The sequence below is a fragment of the Cryptomeria japonica genome, chromosome 8 (assembly GCF_030272615.1).
Source record: "Cryptomeria japonica chromosome 8, Sugi_1.0, whole genome shotgun sequence".
In the NCBI taxonomy this organism is placed as follows: Eukaryota; Viridiplantae; Streptophyta; class Pinopsida; order Cupressales; family Cupressaceae; genus Cryptomeria; species Cryptomeria japonica.
This window is the reverse complement of record NC_081412.1, coordinates 73,721,427-73,744,043: the sequence shown is the minus strand read 5'-3', so window position 1 is coordinate 73,744,043 and position 22,617 is coordinate 73,721,427. Positions and strand designations below refer to the sequence as shown.

The 22,617-nt window shown below is 37.8% G+C and overlaps 1 protein-coding gene across 1 annotated transcript in view; it reads right to left on the bottom strand.

The window, feature by feature from the left end:
• LOC131857525 (uncharacterized) overlaps nucleotides 1–22,617 on the bottom strand; it is a 107,051-nt gene that overhangs the window by 4,611 nt on the left and 79,823 nt on the right. The window lies entirely within an intron of this gene.

Here is a 22,617-nt window from a genome sequence, read left to right as displayed (position 1 = left end):
CTTCCAAAAGTTTTGAAATACTTAATAGTAGGTGTATGCCCAAACCATATTTCATAAGGGGTCTTACTAGTTTAAACTTTAATGTGAACTTTGTTGAATGTGTAGACTGTTGTACTCATTGCTTCTCTCGAGTAGATATGAGGCAATTTGGCTTCCATCATCATAGATCTAGTTGCATCCAAAATGGTTATGTTCTTTCTTTCAACTACTCTATTTTGCTGAGAAGTCCTAGGTGCAGATAGTTGTCTCCTGATTCCATTTGTCTCACAATAACTGTTAAATTCATGAGAAGTGAACTCACTGCCATGATCTGATCTTATACATTTGATTTTCAAACCAGTTTCTATTTCAACCTTCATTTAAAAATCTTGAATTTCTCGAAAGCTTCAGACTTCTCCCTTAGAAAAGTCACCCACATCATTCTAGAATAGTCATCAATAATCACCATGAAATACCTATCACCTTGAAAGCTTCTAATTCTTGCTGGACCACATAAGTCAGTGTGAATCAAATCAAGTACATCATTAGATTTATCATGTATGCTTTTAAAAGAACTTCTAACTTTCTTACCCAATTGACATTCCTTACATACCAGATTATGAAGCTTCATAATCTTAGGCATATCTCTAACTGCTTTAGTTGAACTGATCTTAATAATAAAATCAAAATGAACATGACACAACCTCTTATACCACAGCCAACTCTCATCAATATGAGCAATCAAACATGTCTTATTACCACTATTCAAGTGAAATATATTACTTCTTGTGTGAATACCAATTGCAATCTCCAAACCATTTTTGTTAATGATTTTGCATTTTCTATCCTTAAAATGATGTTGAAAACCCTTATCAACTAATTGACTAACACTCGAAAGATTATGCCTTAAACCTTCTACATAATAGACATTATCAGTTTTATGCTTGCCATCCAAATAAATAATACCTCTACCTTTGATCATACATGCCTTGTCATCTCCAAATCTGACTTGACCACCATTGTATTCTTGCAGGGACATAAATTTCCTTTTATCTCCAGTCATATGATGTGAGCATCCACTATCAATTACCCATTCATCCTTATCTTCAACCTTTGTTGCCAAGGACTTCTCTTCATTTTTTATAGCCGGTTTTGGTTCATCTTCCTTCAAAGCATAGAACACCCATTCCTTTCCATTTCTAGATCCACTAGTTGAGTCTTCTGCTAGTTCATCTCTAGAGTCATCAATTACTCCTTCCTCATCTGCCATGTAGCAATGTTTTTTTTTCTTGAATCTATATCTGTTTGGGTTAGGCTTGAAAGTTTTCTTAACTCTTTCCTCAAACCTTGCATTCCTTTCAGGACATCTAGATGAAAAATGACAAATCTTATTACATGCAAAACATTTAAAAGGTGCTTTTCCTTCATACTTACTTCCAATTGGATCTTTAGGTACTCTTCTAGAAAATAAGGCTTCAAGTTGTTCAAGCTCCTCATCTTCTTTTCTCATGTCTTCCAATTATTTTTCATATAGGGATCTCCAATCACTTTTATCGGTAGATGTTGATGATGATGGATGAAAAGCAGGTTCAAACTTCATAGCTCTAGAAGATCCAAATTCTTCAAGCTCAAAAGCAGATAATTTCCCAATCACAATGTCTTTGTTGGTTGAAGTGTTTCTCATTGTTCTTAACTCATGTATTGCAGTTGCCTTCATCTTGTAAGCCGGTGGAAGGGCTCTCAAAACTTTGGAAACTATTTCATCTTCACTTAAAAATCCTCCACAACATTGAATTCCCATAACAATCTCATTTACTCTTTCCATAAACACAACAATTCTTTCATTTTCTTCCATTTTCAAGTTTTCATACCTTACCCAGTAACCATCAAGTTTAGCAATTTTGATAGTAGGTTTAGCTTCATTTAGAGTTTGCAATTTGTCCCATATAATGATAGCCTATGATTTTTCAGTCAATCCCATGATTTATTGATCAGTAAGTGCAAACAAGAGGGCTTCTCTAGCTCTGCAATCATTTTCAATATTCTTGTCTAGGTCTATAGGAGCAGGATTGTTGGATGTCAGATCATAAGGTGTGTATCCTTTCTCAGTGATCTCCCAAATATCCTTGTCAAGACAAATAAGATGAGTCTCCATTTGAATTTTCCATATCCCATAGTTTGTTCCATTAATCTTAGGGATTTCTCTTCTAAAAATAGTTGTTGGTGGATAAGAAGTGTTAGTTCCCATAGGATCTACCTCAAGTGGTTAAGATTCTGCAAAAGAGGGCCAAAGCTCTGATACCAATTATTAGGATAACCAGTGAACAACTGAGAGGGGGGGTGAATCAGCTATTAATAGATTATAACTTTTAATCCACAATCTAACCTTAGACAGAGTACAGGTAAACAATACAACTTAAAAATTAACCAGATAATCAATGCAAAGAAACCATACCACATAACACCATTATTTGTGCATGGAAAACTCAGAAAGGGAAAAACCACTATGGGAAGCCTACCCATAGTCAGATGTTGCTTCTGCAGAAAGTATGTGTTACAATGAGGGGCCTGCACTTGCAAGAAGGCACACTACCTAGAGTGTATTGCTCATTACAAAAAGAGTCTCACTAACTACAAAGAGGCTACAACCTTCCCAAGATAAATGGACAATAATCCAATAGAGTGAAGTGTTGGAAATAGCATCTACTATGCCTGATTACAGTCTCGATTAAGCTCAATGTCAAAGGACTAAATCCTCTTCTGAAACCAATCCGATCACCAATGATCAATCAACTCCTCTGCCTGAGTGAGATTACAATATTCACACATTACATTCCTTGACCATGATCTTTTCAATAGCCATGATACTTTACAAAGAGTTTCTACCTCTTATTTATACAAACCTTAAGGCCTAAACCAATTAGGTCAGCCACCTAAAGATATTACAATTACATAATTCTGTATTACAATGATTCGCCATGTTGGCTTAAGATCAAAACAATAATACCAAATCCATAAAACATCTCAAATCATCTTGATAACGTGTAGAGTACATGATAGCATGATACCTATCCATAACCTAGATAGGTACCAAACCTATTCTGGGTCCACCATGCCAAATCAATGTCTTCAAGCAATTAAAGCTTGATCAACGAACATCTTTAGCATCCCAAAATCTTTGAAGCTACACCAACACCAATTGTGCATCCTATCATGATTCCTCAATGAAAGCTCTATCGGTAAAGCCATAAACTAGTTTCGGTAAGGGTTTACTAGAGTTTATGATAACATCCAATTACCAAGCCAATACAAACTGATCAAACACATTCTTATGGAGCATATAACTCATGAAATCCAAAAAACATGTCAGAAGTGTCAAACAGATAATCTCTTCTGTTGGTAACACTAGATATTATACCGTTAACCTATGTGTTGGTAACCGCTAGTGTTGACATCAATGACAAAACAAAAATGCCACACATAATCAATTCATCCATAATTCCAATAGCTCCATGAGTACAATCTTGTCAGATGGATATCTTGGTAGAATGAAAGGTTCTCCTGTGAGACATCCTATCCAGATGTAAGTGAATGTTGGGAACTAAAGAAAAACACATCCAAAATGAGAAACCCTATTATATGCCACCTCCAAGAGCCTTTTCTTCTACAATTCTTTGTAAAAAATGCACTTCCATACAACAAAGAAAGCTTCATTAACTCTTTTGAAATGGTTCCCTTGATTATGGATCGTGAGTTGATCATAATAATTCTGGACAGGCACTAACCTCCTGTCACCTCTTGTAGATAAACCTGGATATTGCCTCTTGGAAGTAGTTACATATACCAAGTATGAGGTAATTTATAATTTAAATGTTACCTTAACCTCCTTCAATTGTGAGAAGAGTGCATCACTGATCTGCTCACCGCAATCAATCCTAGCAGCTCCTTCCCATATTATATTCATGTAATAACACATCCAGTTTTGGAAATAATGAGTCTTTCAAACCTTTCACCCATGCCAACATGGTAACCATATCATTGTATTCCTCATTGAAGTCACTTATATGGAAATATTTAGGCCATCTGGAAGTAGTAGAGTTTCTAGCAGCAGAGAGGTAAACTGTATTAATTACTTTCTTGCATTTTACCTCATTTTTCTCATAATACTCCTGCGCACTTTCTTGAGAAATATCGGCCAAAAAGTCTAGATCATGAGCTCTGACGGGGAAAGAAGCATATTTTTGCAACTCAAATATGATCAAGGTTCTTAGGTGATAAGGAGCTTTCTCAACTCGATCAATAAAGTCTTGCATATTAACATGACCAATCTTTGTATCCCTGATCTCTTTGATGTTGGAATCTACTGATCTTTTCTGGTACATATTCAAGTATTTGTCATACTTGTACTTCATTTTATTTGTTGATGAGTTGCTTGCAGAGGATTCCAATTGACTAGAATAAGTCTATGATTTATTGTGAGGGGGTCTTGACATTTGCAAATTACTACATTCAACACCAAGGATTACCTTCTTCAATAGTCATCATCATTAGAAAACCAAATTTTATCAACTGGATCAAAAATTCAGAGTCAAAATGGGTTTGGGAACAAAATTGGTAAAAACTGGCAGGTCGGGGGAAAAAGTCCAACTTGCACTTTAGGAGTAAAAATTTTCACATCAGACTTTAAAGTCTGATGTGCAAGTCCAATGTGCAAAGGTAAAATATCTTACTTTCATATTGGACTTTAAGGTCCGATGTGCAAATTGGGGAAAAGCCATCAGCACATCGGACTTTAAAGTTCGATGTGTAGGTTGGAAAAAGTCATTAGCACATCGGACTTTAAAGTCCGATGTGAAGGGAAGGGTCATTCATAAGATAAGCACATCAGACTTTAAAGTTCAATGTACCTAGGGAAGATCAATGATTGACATGTCGGGTTTTAAAACCCAACATATTAATAAGACAAACCCATCCTACATTTCGGACTTTAAAGTCTGATATGTAGGATGTAACCCTCCTGCTAACACGTCAGGTTTTAAAACCCAACTTGTTAGCAGGAAGAATATCTCTCACATATCAAACTTTAAAGTCCGATATGTAGAGATGTCTACCTTCACCTGCATGTCAGGATTTGAAACCCGACATGCAGGTGAGGGAAGAGAGGAAAGACAAAGAAATCAAAAGGGCAATCGGACATTAAAGTCTGATATGCCCTCGACCTCAAAGGAAAGGCTAGGAGAAATCAGATTTCAAAATCAGATGTGCTCCAAAAAAGAAAACCCAAAGGGAATGACAAAAAGATTGGCAAAGCAAAAGGAAAAACCCAAAAAGATCAAAATCCTACCTCAATCCGAGCGACCAATGAAAATATGATGAATCTGCGAGGTGATCAAGAGTGAAAATGGAAGAGAGGAGTAGGAGGACATGTGAGAAGGAAAGATTTATAAATAAAAAATTAGGAGTTAAAACCTAAATTTCAATAAATAACCCCAAAAATAATAGTAAATTCCACCATTAATTGTTAAGCACGCCATACATGTCAGACTTTAAAGTCCGATGTGCAGGAGCAAAGACCCTGCAGGTCGAACTTTAAATTTTGATCTGTAGGAGAAGGACTACCTGCAGATCGGACTTTAAAGTCCAATCTGTAGGGGTAGAACCAAAACATTGCACATCGGACTTTAAAGTTTGATGTGCAATTCTTCACTAGGGAAAACCCTACAAGTCAGACTTTAAAGTCTGACTTGCAGGCAAAACTGCAAAAATAAAAGAACTTAAAAACAATAAAAACAAGAAGCGGAAAGAAAAAGAAGCTAACTAACAGAGTCGGTCATGCTCTCGCAGAGGATGTGAGGTACGACATGGACCAGTTTCATAGGGTTGCCTCATGATTTTAGCTGCACTAAAATTGAGGACAACATGCTTCTAATAGGACATTATAGTCAATCCCTTAAATGGGTGGTCCCTAATAGTATTTGTTCTTAACAGAACATTTTGTAAAGCTTTAACAAGCTTGGCTCCTAACAAGGTGAACTTCAAAAGAGTTTAGAATACTTGTGGGTATTCATCCCCATTGTGGTTTTTCCCATTTGGGTTTCCATGTCAAAAATCATTGTGTCAAGTGGTGAATGGTTTTTGTGGTTATGTTTGATATGGTTAATTTGCTTAACTGTTAAATCCACTTAGATATGTTAGACCGACAGTAATCTAAAATGTGCTTTTACTATGTATTTTGATGTTTTGGCTAAATAGTTTGGTAGTTGCAGAGTTGTTATACTATTATTTTGACATGCTAGTCAAACTAGTAAATTGTTAGTACTATTGCAATTTGTAGCTCAGTGTTTGAACCAGTTAGTTCAGTGATTGACTTGTGAGATTGTTTTTTGAGTTTGGTGAAATTAAGTTTAGTCAATTTTCTATCTACTAATTCACCTCCCCTCTTAGTAGTTGTTTGGATCCTTATTGATTCATCATATCATCACAGACAAGATCACCGACCAAACACATAACCAGTTTCATCTATCGATTGACTAACCCTATCGGTTATACCCTAATAGGTCTTCCTTAAACCTTACAATTTTCTTCTCTTCTAGTGGAGCACCTAAATTGGTCATCATACTTGCTAAACTACCTTATGCACATTTTCAATAGGTGGGAGCCTTTCACTTCTACACTTTGTTAGCTTACCGGTTGACATACTTACCAGCAACCACCTTGATGATATCATGTCATCAATCTTCAGCAAACTCCATCTATCAGCATATGTGGCAACACATTTCTTCACCAGTGGATCGGTTCTTCTATTAACATGTTTGTAGAAGTGACAAACATATCCTTCCTTTTCTGTACCGGCAACTCGTCATGTCTACCTGGTTGATCCGGTGCACATCCCTGATCTCATGCACCTAAGGCAACTTATTGTTTCATCAATTCATCTAATGTGAGCCTTCAATCAGCTACCTTCAATTCTTTTGTCTTATCTTGAAGGGCTATGATGCATTCCATGCATAAAAGGAGATAAGCTCCACTTACCGCTGGGAGTGGATCCTTGTCATCTGCATCTGGAATTGCACCATTATGGCTTCCTTGTTTGAGCATGCATATCTTCAAATAGGCGCATATGATCTGGTTGGGCACACTCACTATCAGTTTTTTCTTCATAGGATGATTGAATCTTTATCTAGTGGGAGTCCTATTGTTTCACATCCACATAGCATATCGTTGGCTTGCACATAATTCACCTCTAGTGTTGATGTAATTTTTGTAACATTCCCCCTCTTCATCACAATCAACAGCCCAACATCTTTCTCTCTTGTTGGTTGGCAACTATGTATTGACAACATGTCACTTACCAGTCTGCATTCCTTATGTCTTCAACACAAGTCAATCACTAACTTGTGTATCGGTGACTCCAATGGCCATTATGCTAGATGACCTTCTCTTCCTTACCAGTGACCTGCTATGCTATTTAACATCAATGGCACCATTTCAGGTATTCATCAATGACAACACTGCTCATAAATCTCCCATACTGGTTGCCATCCTATACCAGTTGACATCAATGACAACACAATGCCAAACACATTCATTGCATTACAATCTTATCATTTTACATATAGGGAACATTGATTCCTATTTCATCAGTGATGACCCCTCTTAGGACAATAGGAGAACTATCAGAGCCTTCGATACACATTTATTCTATATTATAAATATTTGTTTAAATATAAGTAGATATATTTATAGTTTATACTGACTTGTATGAATTGTATTTTAACTTGTAGAGCCCTCTTCACAATATGAGCATAACATAGATCCTCTACCTCATTGATTTGGAAGGACTCATGTTAGTTAAAGGGGTCAGAGGGGAAAATCATTTGTAGAATAAATTTCAGCAGAAAAACCACAACATGAGGTAATCAACAATTTCGATTATAGAGAAATAATAGTAAACTATAGTTATTTTGATGTTAATTTGACAACTATAAATTATTATTGACATAAGTAATCTACCTTATTGTTTGAATTCTTGTTCTATAGGCATCTACAGAGCCATGTACTAGTACTTCAAAGAGACTCAATTTTGATGATCCACCATAGCTATAGGATTTTTTTAAGTTATGCACTATTACTTGTGGCCATTATATATCGATCTTGAAATGGCATATATGCCATAGTTTTCTAAAACTTGTATTGATATGGCACATATGTAATTCTTGTACATTTTATTGAGTTGGCACATATACCTTTTGTACATTTTGTTGAGTAGGCACATATGCCACAATTTTGTAAAACTTTTATTCTACATTTGGATGTATATAAAAGATTATATTTGATCTAATTTGTTCCTTGTGTGCATATCTTCATACTTTGAACAATTTATGAACATCTTAAGAATTGTTGAGTTATGAAAAATTTAGCCTGTTATGGATTAATGATATTGAAACTCAATGGGAATCATGAATGACAAGTGATATTATCTAAATTCTAAGTGTTGAATTTGGTTGCCTTGGGAAACTTCACCAAATTTTATGATCGTTCGGATCAAAAGTTGTACTTAGGCTATCAAAAGTTGTCAATAGTTGTCAAAAGATGTCAATATTTGTCAATAGTTGTCAATAGCTGTGAAAAGTTATGAATCGTTGTCAAAAGTTGTGAATAATTGTAAAAAGTTGTCGATAGTTATTAAAAGTTTTCAATAGTTGCAATGCAAATTTGCAAGGTAGGGTAAATCTTGTTTTGTTTGTTGTAAACACAAACTGTTAGTGTGAGAATGTCAAAGTGGGAAATTTTATGCTAGGCATAGTCTTGGTTGGGTTCCTAGGTCACATGAACACTCTATGCCTTGTCATCGCGGTGCCATCTCTTGAGTGCCCTAAGTTCAAAAAATTGTCAAACTTTGACGAGTTGTTTCTAATAATTTGAGGAATGTACGAGTGATCCTTTTGAACCCACAAGGTCACATTAGGCCCCTCTACAATAACCTATCTTAGAGTTTCAAGAGACAAAGCCATTTTCTTATGGCATCGATTTTTCTATTGAAACAAATATCGTCAGTCATGTGCAATGGAAAGTTGCAAGATAGGGTAAATCTCTTTTTGTTTTTGGTATCCACAAATCGTCAGCATGAGCATGTTTGAGTGGAAATTTTTATGCTAGGCATGGTCCTGGTTCCATCTCTTCAGTGCCCTAAGTTTAAAAAATTGTCAAACTTTGATAGGTTGTTTCTCGGAATGTAGGGCACATACAATTGATTCGTTTCAACCCACCAAGTAAAGTTACACCCCTCTATGATAACTCAATGATGAACCAATAGTACCAAATCGGTACTGAGAGAAGGGGGTGAATCAGTACAGACAAAATATAGTCCAAAACCAGTTAGATAGCAAATACTCCAAATGACTGGCAAACAGTGACACTGGTTAAAATAGAGTGCAATCGGTAAGACCCAGAACAACCAAAACAATCATAAACCACTTACTCACTTAGCTTTCCTCTTAGCTCAATACTATAGTACCATTACACCCTCATGCATGAATAGGTAAACTATCATCAGATCTTCAAAATAGTTAGTTCAATATGTTTTATAGACAAGCATAAAACACAGAACCATCATATACTTAACAGGTAATAACAAAGCATCACAAGATAAAAGCATCACACATGACACACATATTTTTCAGGTGGAAACACAACTGGGAAAAACCACAGTGGGGATGAATACCCACAAGCTGCTTTTTGAACTCTTTAGAAGTTTGCTCTGTTAGGAGCCTTGTTCAGTTAAAGACATTACAATAGGTTCTGCTAGGAACCGATCTTGTTAGGGATCACCCAGTTAAGGGATGGCTATAATACTCGGTTAAGGGTTAAACCCGATTAGGGTTACCTTGTTAGAGGATTTCAAGAACTCAATAGCTAAAGGATCTCGAGAGCTCTATAGCTTCCCAGAACTCAATAACTTTGAGTTACCCTGTTAAAGGATTTGTATCAAGCCAATTAAGGCTACCCTGTTAAGGGATTTCACAACTGTTGAAGTGGTTAAAGATCAACAGGAATTACAATGATTTGGTAACAACACTCAATGCTAATGTAGATCCATTTTGGCTCCTCTTCACCTTCTGCACATTCACTTGGCAGGTATCTCTTGTCTCTTTTGGACTGGCAAAAATCACGTATCACTTCCCTTAGATACACACATACAAATTTTGCCAACAACTTTAGAAAGAAACACAACATCGACCTTATAGGAAACAGACAAGTCAGTAGCAAAAACCCTAAACCCTAAACCTATTAAGTTAAGCAATTCAAACGGTTCAATCCTAATCATTGAATCATACTGCATTAAATGCAACAATCTTGAATCGATCTCAAGACATTCTCCATCATCCATTATCAACTGATTTCATGGCGGCTGATAGCCCATCACGCGTTATCACCATTTGATAAACTTCGCACATTCCCAAGGTGGATAGGGATAGTCTTCTTCATGCAAGATCCTTCATGCGCACAAGGCTTACGTGGCAACACGATCTGTTCTCTGTTATGCTACTAACTCATCACACAAGGATCACCGATTGAGTCACACAGGCTTAAGGTACTCCAATCAGAAGTCCTGAAGTGGAAACTACCTACCAACTGGTAGTCATACAATGCTTCCATGTGCTGGTTCCCATAACTAAATGTCAGTTCACCTTGACATGCCGGTTCATCTTGAACAAATATACCGCTTCACTTTGGCATATATATCGGTTCACGCATATGTCGGTTCTCTCTTCTCACATATCACATATGTCAGTTCACATCATATCACATATTGACATAAATGACAACATACAATATCATTATGTCCTCATACTGGTTCACATAATGCCAACAATCTCCCCCTTTGGCATTAATGGCCATATACAAAGATATCTCTCTGCTTCACATTTTCTACCCCATTTTCTGCAGATATCTTTTCCACTTCACTCCTTCTCCCCCTTTGAAAACAATGCCAAAGTGGAGGCACAAGTGTCCCTGTTCCATTATGCTACTCCCCCTAAGGAGTAGCATCCTTCAACACACCAATCAACAAAAATTTGACTATGCAATACCTGACTGATGTGGAACAAATACTTTTAGTTCACCTCCTGAAGGGGCAGTACCCCCAATTCACCTCTTAAATGCACAATTGTAGTCTTTGGGAGAGGCTTGGTGAATATGTCTGCTAACTGCTCCTTACTAGAAACATGTTCCAGTGCAATCTCTTTATTCTGAACCTTTTCCCTCAAGAAATGATACTTAATCTCAAAATGTTTGGTTCTAGAATGTAAAACCAGATTCTTTGAAATATCGATAGCACTTGTGTTATCACAGAATATACTTACCGGTTTAGATACAAGGATCTTGAAGCCATTTAAAACATGCTTCATCTAGATTGTTTGAGTGCAGTTCATGAAAGATGCAACATACTCTGCTTCCACTATAGACTAAGAGATACAACTCTTCTTTTTACTCATCCATAAGACCAGTCTACCACTGAGAAAGAATGCACCACTGGTTGTGCTTTTCCGGTCATCCACATTACCTGCCCAATTAGCATCTGTGAATACTTTTAGAATGAAATCATTGTTGTATGGGTACCAAAATCCATAGTCAACTATTCCCTTCAGATACCTAAGAATCCGCTTGACTGCAACCAAGTGGGATTCTCTTGGACTTTTCTAGAACCTTGTAGTAATGCCAACTGCATGTGCAATATCTGGTCTACTATGCACTACATAATGCAACTTACCAATTATCGATCGGTATTCCTTCTCATCAACCAGTGCAGAATCATCCTCTTTTGACAATTTGCAACTAGTCACCATCGGTGTACCAACCGGTTTGCTATCTTCCATGCCAATGGTCTTCAACACCTCTTTGACATATTTGGACTGAGTGATAAAGATTCCACCTTTCATCTGCTAGATCTGTAGTCCAGTGAAGAACTTAATCTCCGCTATGAGTGGCATCTCAAACTCTTTCTTCATCTCATCAGCAAACTCATGACTTCAAATAGATAATGTCATCAACAAAAACCTCACAGATCAGGATCTAATCTCCTTTAGACTTCAAGTAGATATTCCAATCTTCACTTGTTCTCTCAAATCCAATCTTCACAAGATGGGAATTTAGGCACTCATACCATGCCCTACATTCTTTCTTTAGACCATAAGGCTTTATGTAGCCTACATACCATGTCACTGTCTTTAGATAGGGCAAACGCATCTAGTTGCTCAATATACACCTCCTCTTCAAGTACACCATTTAGGAATGCAGATTTTACATCCATTTGATATACTTTTAACCCTTTAAAGCTGCATATGCAAGAAGCATACGAACTCCTTCCAATCTGGCTATAGGAGCAAAGATTTCTCCATAGTCTTCTCCTTCTTCTTGAGCATATCCTTTGCACACCAATTTGGCTTTATTCCTAATTACTGTGTGATCCTCATTCAGCTTGTTTTTGAACACCCATTTGGTGGCAATGACATTTTTATGCTCTAGTTTGGGTACCAAGGACCATGTACCATTATTCTTTATCTAGTCAAGTTCCTCTTCCATTGCCTTGATCCAGTCTTCATCTTTATGAGCCTCTTTGAATGATTTAGGCTCAAATTCAGAGATCATACATGAGTTTTCTCTGATCTTTCTTCTTGTAAGGATTCCTGCATCCTTATCTCCTATGATCTACTTAGGATCATGATTCAACTTGACATACCAAGGAATGGTCTTGACTGGTTCTTCTTGCTTTTCCTCTTCATCCTCATCTTCATCAGTATCAAAATTCACCAATTCAGGAACATTGTTACTAGTACTTGGTTGACTGACAACCGGTTCCTAGAAAGTTGCAACCGATTCATTTATAGTTTGCTCAGTGCCGGTTTCCTCATTTTTCTTAGAGGATTCATCAACTCTTACATTGATACTTTCCATAATTCTCTGAGTCCTATTATTGTAACACTTGAGAGCTTTACTCTTGGTGGAATATCCTAGGAATATTCCCTCATCGCATTTAGCTTCAAATTTGCCTTGATGTTCACTCCTCTTGACGTAACATTTTCTACCAAATACCCTAAAGTAGCTAACCATAGGTGTCTTACCACTCCAATACTCATAAGGAATTTTATCCTTAGCTTTCTTGGTGAGTACCCAGTTCATTGTGTAGACTGCAGTGCTCACCACTTCTCTCCAAAAGATATGAGCGACCTTTCCATGAATCAACATGGTTCTAGCTGCTTCAACCATAGTCTGGTTATTACTCTTTGCTAGGCCATTCTACTGTGGAGTCTAAGGGGTAGACAGTTGCCTCTTGATGCCAATTCTTCACAATACTTGTTGAATTCACCAGAAGTGAATTTCCCTCCTTGATCAGTTCTGAGACACTTGATCCTTTTACCACTTTCCTTCTCCACTAATGCTCTGAAAAATTTGAACTTCACAAAGGCTTCATACTTGAATTTCAATAATGTGACCCACATCATTCTTGAGCAGTCATCAATGAGAAACATGAAGTACCTATCACCCTGCACACTTCTAGTTTTCATAGGACCACACAAATCAGTATGCACAAGATCAAGCAAGTTGTCAGCAGTGAAAGATTTACCTTTAAAGGTTGAGGAAGATATTTTCCCCAATTGACACTCTCTGCACAAGGTATTATCCGGTTTGCTCAGCACTAGCAACCCTCTAACTGCCTTAATCTTACCAGCCTTCACAATGTTATTAGAGTTTACATGGTAGAGTCTCCTATGCCATATCCAGCTATCATCAAACTTAGTCATTAGACATGTACTTATATTTGCATTCAGATGAAATAGGTTACCTTTGGTCTGCATGATGGTGGCCACCAATTCACCATCTTTTCCTTTGATTCTACAAACTCCATTCTTGAATTCAAGAGTGAGACCACTATCATTCAGATGGGCAACACTTAGAAGGTTGTGTCTGAGACCATCAACCTAGTACACATTGTCAACACTGCTCTTTCCATTCAGAGAGATGGACCCTCTGCCTTTGACCATGCATGGTGCATCATTGCCAAAGTGAACCACACCTCCATCATACTCCTCCAAGGATAGAAACTTGCTCTGGTCACCAATCATATGGTGAGAACAGCCACTGTCAATGATCCACTCATTGGAATTATCAAACCGGGAGACAAGAGCCTTCTTGTCTGACACATTTTCTTTGACAGCAACAAACACAATATCTTCATTTTCTTCATCCTCTGATTCTTCATCTATGACACCTTCATCAACTGCCACAAAATAGTTTCTCTGGTTTCCTCCTTTGAATTTCTTGAACCTTTCTGGTTTGTCCTTGTTATCGCCATTAGGATAGTTTATAGAAATATGTTCTATCTAGTTAGAAGTAAATAATTTCAAAGGTAGCTTACCTTTATATTTACCGGTTCCTTTAGGAAGCTTCCTGGCAAGGAAAGCTTCAAATGCCATCAGAATCTCCTCATCATCCATTTCTCTGCTCTGTCTAGGTTCACAACTGGTGCTAGCTTCTTTTTCTTTTCTGGATGTTATAGCAGAGCCTTTAAAAGTTGATTTAGTCTTTTGAACACTGCCATCAAAACTATTTAGCTCATAGGCTGTCAACTTGGCTATGATGGAATCCAAGGATACCTTAGTCTTATCTATTGGTTTCAGCTCTTGAATAGAAGCAACCCTCATTGCATAGACCAGCAATAGGGATCTCAGGACATTGCTCACCATAGTGGAATCTTCTATTTTACCACCTACACTATTGGTTTCTCCAACAAATATTTTGATTCTTATTCCATACTACTGGATGGTCTCTCCTTCAACCATCCGCATATCTTCAAACTTCCCTCTCGGGCTTTCTTCCTTAGCCTGTTTTACATGTTCATCACCACCATAGATATTTTCAAGAGCATCCCATACCTCTTTGGGATTTACCTTGTCCTGAACATCAATAAACTCAATGTCAGATAGACTACTAATAAGGGCTTCCATGACTTGCCCATTTTCTTGTATCTCTCTCTTTTGGTCATCACTAGTAGGGAGAAAATAGACATTCTCAACATAACTCTAGTGTTGAGCACCCATGCTTCTGATGACTATCTTCATCCTATCTTTCCATATACTGAAATTCTCCCTATTAAACTTTGGACCTTCCCTCTTCATCATTTGACTGGGATCTTTACCTCAAGTGGTTAAGCTTACAACACAGAGGACCTAGAGTGCTCTGATACCAATTGATAACTCAATGATGAATGAATAGTACCAAATTGGTACTGAGAGGGGGGGTGAATCAGTATAGACAAAATACAATCTAAAACCAATTTGACAGCAAATACTCCAAATGACTGGCAAATAGTCACACTGGTTGAAATAGAGTGCAACTAGTAAGACCCAGAACAACCAAAACAATCATAAACCAGTTACTCACTTAGCTTTCCTCTTAGCTCAATACTATAGTACCATTACACCCTCATGCATGAACAGGTAAACTATCATCAGATCTTCACAATAGTTAGTTCAATATGTTTTATAGACAGGCATAAAACATAGAACCATCATATGCTTAACAAGTAATAACAAAGCATCACAAGATAAAAGCATCACACATGATACACATATTTTTCATGTGGAAACCCAACTGGGAAAAACCACGGTGGGGATGAATACCCACAAGCTACTTTTTGAACTCTTTAGAAGTCTGCTCTTTTAGGAGCCTTGTCCAGTTAAAGACATTACAATAGGTTCTACTAGGAACCGATCCTATTCGGGATCACCTGGTTAAGGGATGGCTATAATACCTGGTTAAGGGTTAAACCTGATTAGGGTTACCTTGTTAGACGATTTCAAGAACTCAATAGCTAAAGGATCTTGAGAGCTCTATAACTTCCTAGAACTCAATAACTTCAAGTTACCCTGTTAAAGGATTTGTATCAAGCCGATTAAGGCTACCCTCTTAAGGGATTTCACAACTGTTGAAGTGGTTAAAGATCAACAGGAATTAAAATGATCTGGTAATAGTACTCAATGCTAATGCAGATCCATTTTGGCTCCTCTTCACATTCTGCACATTCACTTTCAGGTATCTCTTCTCTCTTTTGGTCTGGCAAGAATCACGTATCACTTCCCTTGGATACACACATACAAATTTTGCCAACAACTTTAGAAAGAAACACAACATCGACCTTATAGGAAACAGATAGGTCAATAGATAAAACCCTAAACCTTAAACCTGTTAGGTTAAGCAGTTCAAATGGTTCAATCCTGACCATTGAATCATACTAAATTAAATGCAACAATCTTGAATCGATCTCAAGACATTCTCCATCATCCATTATCCTCCGATTTCAAGGTGGTTGATAACCCATCACGCGTTATCATCGTTTGACAAACTTCGCACATTCTCAAGGTGGATAGGGATAGTCTTATTCATGCAAGATCCTTCACACGCACAGGGCTTATGTGGCAACATGATCTATTCTTCGTTATGCTGCTAACTCATCACACAAGGATCACCAATTGAGTCACATAGGCTTAAGGTACTCCAACCAGAAGTCTTGAAGTGGAAACTACCTACAAACCGGTAGTCATACAATGCTTCCATGTGCCGGTTCCCATAACTACATGTCGGTTCACCTTGACATGTCGGTTCATCTTGAACAAGTATACCACTTCACTTTGGCATATATACCGGTTCACACATATGTCGGTTCTCTCTTCTCACATATCACATATGTCGGTTCACATCATATCACATATTGACATCAATGACCACAATCTCCCCCTTTGGCATTGATGGCAATATACAAAGATATCTCTCCACTTCACATTTACAATATCATTATGTCCTCATACCAGTTCACATAATGCCAACAATCTCCCCCTTTGGCATTGATGGCAATATATAAAGATATCTCTCCACTTCACATTTTCTCCCCCGTTTTCTGTAGATATATTTTCCACTTCACTCCTTCTCCCCCTTTGAGAACAATGCCAAAGTGGAGGCACAAGTATCCATGTTCCATTATTCTGCTCCCCCTGAGGAGCAGCATCCTTCAACACATCAATCAAAAAAAATTTGACTATGCAATACCTGACTGATGTGGAACAAATACTTTTAGTTCACCTCCTAAAGGGGAAGTACCCCCAATTCACCTCTTAAATGCACAAATGTAGTCTTTGGGAGAGGCTTGGTGAATATGTCTACTAACTACTCCTTACTGGAAACATGTTCCTGTGCAATCTCTTTGTTCTGAACCTTTTCCCTCAAGAAATGATACTTAAGCTCAAAATGCTTGGCTCTAGAATGTAAAACCAGATTCTTTGAAATATTGATAGCACTTGTGTTATCACAAAATATACTTACCAGTTCAGATACAGGGATTTTGAAGCCATTTAAAACATGCTTCATCCAGATTGTCCGAGTGTAGTTCATGAAAGCTTCAACATACTCTGCTTCCACTGTAGACTGAGAGATACAACTCTTCTTTTTACTCATACATGAGACCAGTCTACCACAGAGAAAGAATGCACCATCGGTTGTGCTTTTCCAGTCATCTAGATTACCTGCCCAATCAGCATTTGTGAATACTTTCAGAATGAACTCATTGTTGTATGGGTACCACAATCCATAGTCAACTATTCCATTTAGATACCTAAGAATTCATTTGACTGCAACCAAGTTGGATTCTCTTGGACTTTTCTGGAACCTTGCAGTAATGCCAACTTCATGTGCAATATCTGGTCTTCTATACACTACATAATGCAACTTACCAATCATTGATCGGTATTCCTTCTCATCAACTAGTGCAGAATGATTCTCTTTTGACAATTTGCAACTGGTCACCATCGGTGTATCAACCAGTTTACTATCTTCCATGCCAAAGGTCTTCAACACCTCTTTGGCATATTTGGACTGAGTGATAAAGATTCCATCTTTCCTCTGCTGGATCTGTAGTCCAATGAAGAACTTAATCTCCCCTATGAGTGACATCTCAAACTCTTTCTTCATCTCATCAGCAAACTCATGACTCATCTTGTCATCTCCACCAAAGATAATGTCATCAACAAAAACCTCACAGATCAAGATCTGATCTCCTTCAAACTTCAAGTAGATATTGCTATCTTCACTTGTTCTCTCAAATCCAATCTTCACAAGATGGGAATGTAGGCACTTATACCATGCCCTAGGTGCTTGGTTTAGACCACATAAGGCTTTATGTAGCCTCCATACCATGTCACTGTCTTCAGATAGGGAAAACACATTTGGTTGCTCAATATACACCTCCTCTTCAAGTACACCATTTAGGAATGCAAATTTTACATCCATTTGATATCCTTTGAACCCTTTAAAAGCTGCATATGCAAGAAGCATACGAACTCCTTCCAATCTAGCTAGAGGAGCAAAGGTTTCTCCATAATCTTCTCCTTCTTCTTGAGCATATCCTTTGCACACCAATCTAGCTTTATTCCTAATCATTGTGCCATCCTCATTCAGCTTGTTTCTGAACACCCATTTGGTGCCAATGACATTTTTATGCTTTGGTCTGGGTACCAAGGACCATGTACCATTTTTCTCTATCTGGTCAAGTTCCTCTTCCATTGCCTTGATCCAGTCTTCATATTTATGAGCCTCTTTGAATGATTTAGGATCAAATTCAGAGATCATACATGAGTTTTCTCTGATCTTTCTTCTTGTAAGGATTCCTGCATCCTTATCTCCTATGATCTGCTTAGGATCATGATTCAGCTTGACATACCGAGGAATGGTCTTGACTAGTTCTTCTTGCTTTTCCTCTTCATCCTCATCTTCATCAGTATCAAAATTCACCAGTTCAGGAACACTATTATTGGTACTTGGTTGACTGACAACCGGTTCCTAGAAGGTTGCAACCAGTTCATTTACAGTTTTCTCACTACCGGTTTCCTCAGTTTTCTCAGAGGATTCATCAACTCTTACATTGATACTTTCCATAATTCTCTGATTCCTATTGTTGTAACACTTGAGAGCTTTACTCTTGGTGGAATATCCTAGGAATATTCCCTCATCGCATTTAGCTTCAAATTTGCCCTGATGTTCACTCCTCTTGATGTAACATTTTCTACCAAATACCCTAAAGTAGCTAACCACAGGTGTCTTACCGGTCCAATACTCATAAGGAGTTTTATCCTTACCTTTCTTGATGAGTGCCTGGTTCACTATGTAGACTACAGTGCTCACTACTTCTCTGCACAAGGTGTGAGCTACCTTTCCTTGAATCAACATGGTTCTAGCTACTTCAACCATAGTCCGGTTATTCCTCTCTGCTAGGCCATTCTACTATGGAGTCCGGGGGCCAAACAGTTGCCTCTTGATGCCAAATTCTTCACAATACTTGTTGAATTCACCGGAAGTGAATTCCCCTCCTTGATTAGTTCTAAGACACTTGATCCTTTTACTACTTTCCTTCTCCACTAATGCTTTGAAAACTTTGAACTTCACAAAGGCTTCAAACTTGTCTTTCAAGAATGTGACCCACATCATTCTTGAGCAGTTATCAGTGAGAATCATTAAGTACCTATCACCCTGCACACTTCTAGTTTTCATAGGACCACACAAATCAGTATGCACAAGATCAAGCAAGTTGTCAGCAGTGAAAGATTTACCTTTAAAGGTTGAGGAAGATATTTTCCCCAATTGACACTCTCTGCACAAGGTATTATCTACTTTTCTTAGCACTGGCAACCCTCTAACTTCCTTGATCTTACTAGCCTTCACAATGTTATCAAAGTTTACATGGCAGAGTCTCGTATGCCATATCCAGCTACCATCAAACTTAGTCATAAGACATGTACTTATATTTGCATTCAGATAAAATAGGTTATCTTTGGTCTACATGTAGGTGGCCACCAATTCACCATCTTTTCGTTTGATTCTGCAGACTCCATTCTTGAATTCTAGAGTGATACCACTATCATTCAGATAGGCAACACTTAGAAGGTTGTGTCTGAGACCATCAACCCAATACACATTATCAGCACTTCTCTTTCCATTCAGAGAGATGGACCCCCTGCCTTTGACCATGCATGCTGCATCATTGCCAAAGCGAACCACACCTCCATCATACTCCTCCAAGGATAGAAACTTGCTCTGGTCACTAGTCATATGGTGAGAACAACCACTGTCAATGATCCACTCATTGGAATTATCAAACCGTGAGACAATAGCCTTCTTGTCTGACACATCATCTTTGATAGCAACAAACACAATATCTTCATTTTCTTCATCCTCTAATTCTTCATCTGTGACACCTTTATCAACTACCACAAAATAATTTCTCTGGTTTCCTCCTTTGAATTTCCTGAACCTTTTTGGTTTGTCCTTGTTATCACCATTAGGACAGTTTATAGCAATATGTCCCATTTGGTTACAAGTAAAGCATTTCAAAGGTAGCTTACCTTTGTATTTACCAGTTCCTTTAGGAAGCTTCCTAGCAAGGAGAGCTTCAAATGCCATCGGAATCTCCTCATCATCCATTTCTCTACTATGTCTAGGTTCACCACTGGTGCTAGCTTCTTTTCCTTTTCTGGATGGTATAGCAGAGGCTTTAAAAGCTGATTTAGTCTTTTGAACACTGCCATCAAAACTATTTAGCTAATCGGCTGTCAACTTGGCTATGATAAAATCCAAGGATACCTTAGTCTTTTCTATTGATCTTAGCTCCTAAATAGAAGCAACCCTTATTGCATAGACCGGCAATAGGGATCCCAGGACTTTGCTCACCACAGTGGAATCTTCTATTTTACCACCTGCACTCTTGATTTCTACAATAACTGTTTTGATTCTTCTTCCATAATGCTGGATGGTATCTCCTTTAACCATCCGCATATCTTCAAACTTCCCTCTCAGGCTTTATTCCTTAGCCTGTTTTACATGTTCATCACCACCATAGATATTTTCAAGAGCATCCCATACCTCTTTGGGATTTACCTTGTCCTAAACATCAATAAACTCAATGTTAGATAGACTACTAATAAGGGCTTCCATGACTTGCCCATTTTCTTGTATCTCTCTCTTTTGGTCATCGGTGAGAGCACCGGTAGGGATAACATAGACATTCTCAACATAACTCCAGTGTTGAGAACCCATGCTTCTAATGAATATCTCCATCCTATCTTTCCATATACCAAAATTCTCCCTGTTAAACTTTGGACCTTCCCTCTTCATCATTTGACTGGGATCTTTACCTCAAGCGGTTAAGCTTATAACACAAAGGACCTAGAGTGCTCTGATACCAATTGATAACTCAATGATGAACGAATAGTACCAAACTAGTACTTAGAGGGGGGGTGAATTAGTACAGACAAAATACAATCCAAAATTGGTTTGACAGCAAATACTCCAAATGAATCGCAAACAGTGACACTAGTTGAAACAAAGTGCATCTGGTAAGACCCAGAACAACCAAAACAATCATAAACCAGTTACTCACTTAGCTTTCCTCTTAGCTCAATACTATAGTACCATTACACCCTCATGCATGAATAGGTAAACTATCATTAGATCTTCACAATAGTTAGTTCAATATGATTTATAGACAGGCATAAAACACATAACCATCATATGCTTAACAAGTAATAACAAAGCATCACAAGATAAAAGCATCACACATGACACACATATTTTTCACATGGAAACCCAACTGGGAAAAACCACGGTGGGGATGAATACCCACAAGCTGCTTTTTCAACTCTTTAGAAGTCTACTCTTTTAGGAGCCTTGTCTGATTAAACACATTACAATAGGTTCTGCTAGGAACCGATCCTGTTAGGGATCACCCGGTTAAGGGATGGCTATAATACCTGGTTAAGGGTTAAACCCGATTAGGGTTACCTTGTTAGAGGATTTCAAGAACTCAATAGCTAAAGGATCTTGAGAGCTCTATAGCTTCCCAGAACTCAATAACTTCGAGTTACCCTGTTAAAGGATTTGTATCAAGCCAGTTAAGGATACCCTATTAAGGGATTTCACAACTGTTGAAGTGGTTAAAGATCAATAGGAATTACAATGATCTGCTAACAGCACTCAATGCTAATGCAGATCAGTTTTGGCTCCTCTTCACCTTCTGCACATTCACTTGATAGGTATCTCTTCTCTCTTTTGGTCTGTCAAGAATCACGTATCGCTTCCCTTGGATACACACATACAACTTTTTCCAACAACTTTAGAAAGAAACACAACATCGACCTTATAGGAAATAGATAGGTCGATAGCAAAAACCCTAAACCCTAAACCTGTTAGGTTAAGCAATTCAAACGGTTCAATCCTAACCATTGAATCATACTGCATTAAATGCAACAATCTTGAATCGATATCAAGACATTCTCCATCATCCATTATCCACTGATTTCATGGTTGCTGATAACCCATCACGTGTTATCACCATTTGACAAAATTTGCACATTCCTAAGGTGGATAGGGATAGTCTTCTTCATGCAAGATCCTTCACGCGCACAGGGCTTACATGGAAACATGATCTGTTCTCCATTATGTTGCTAAGTCATCACACAAGGATCATCGATTGAGTCACACAGGCTTAAGGTACTCCAACTGGAAGTCCTGAAGTGGAAACTACCTACCAACCAA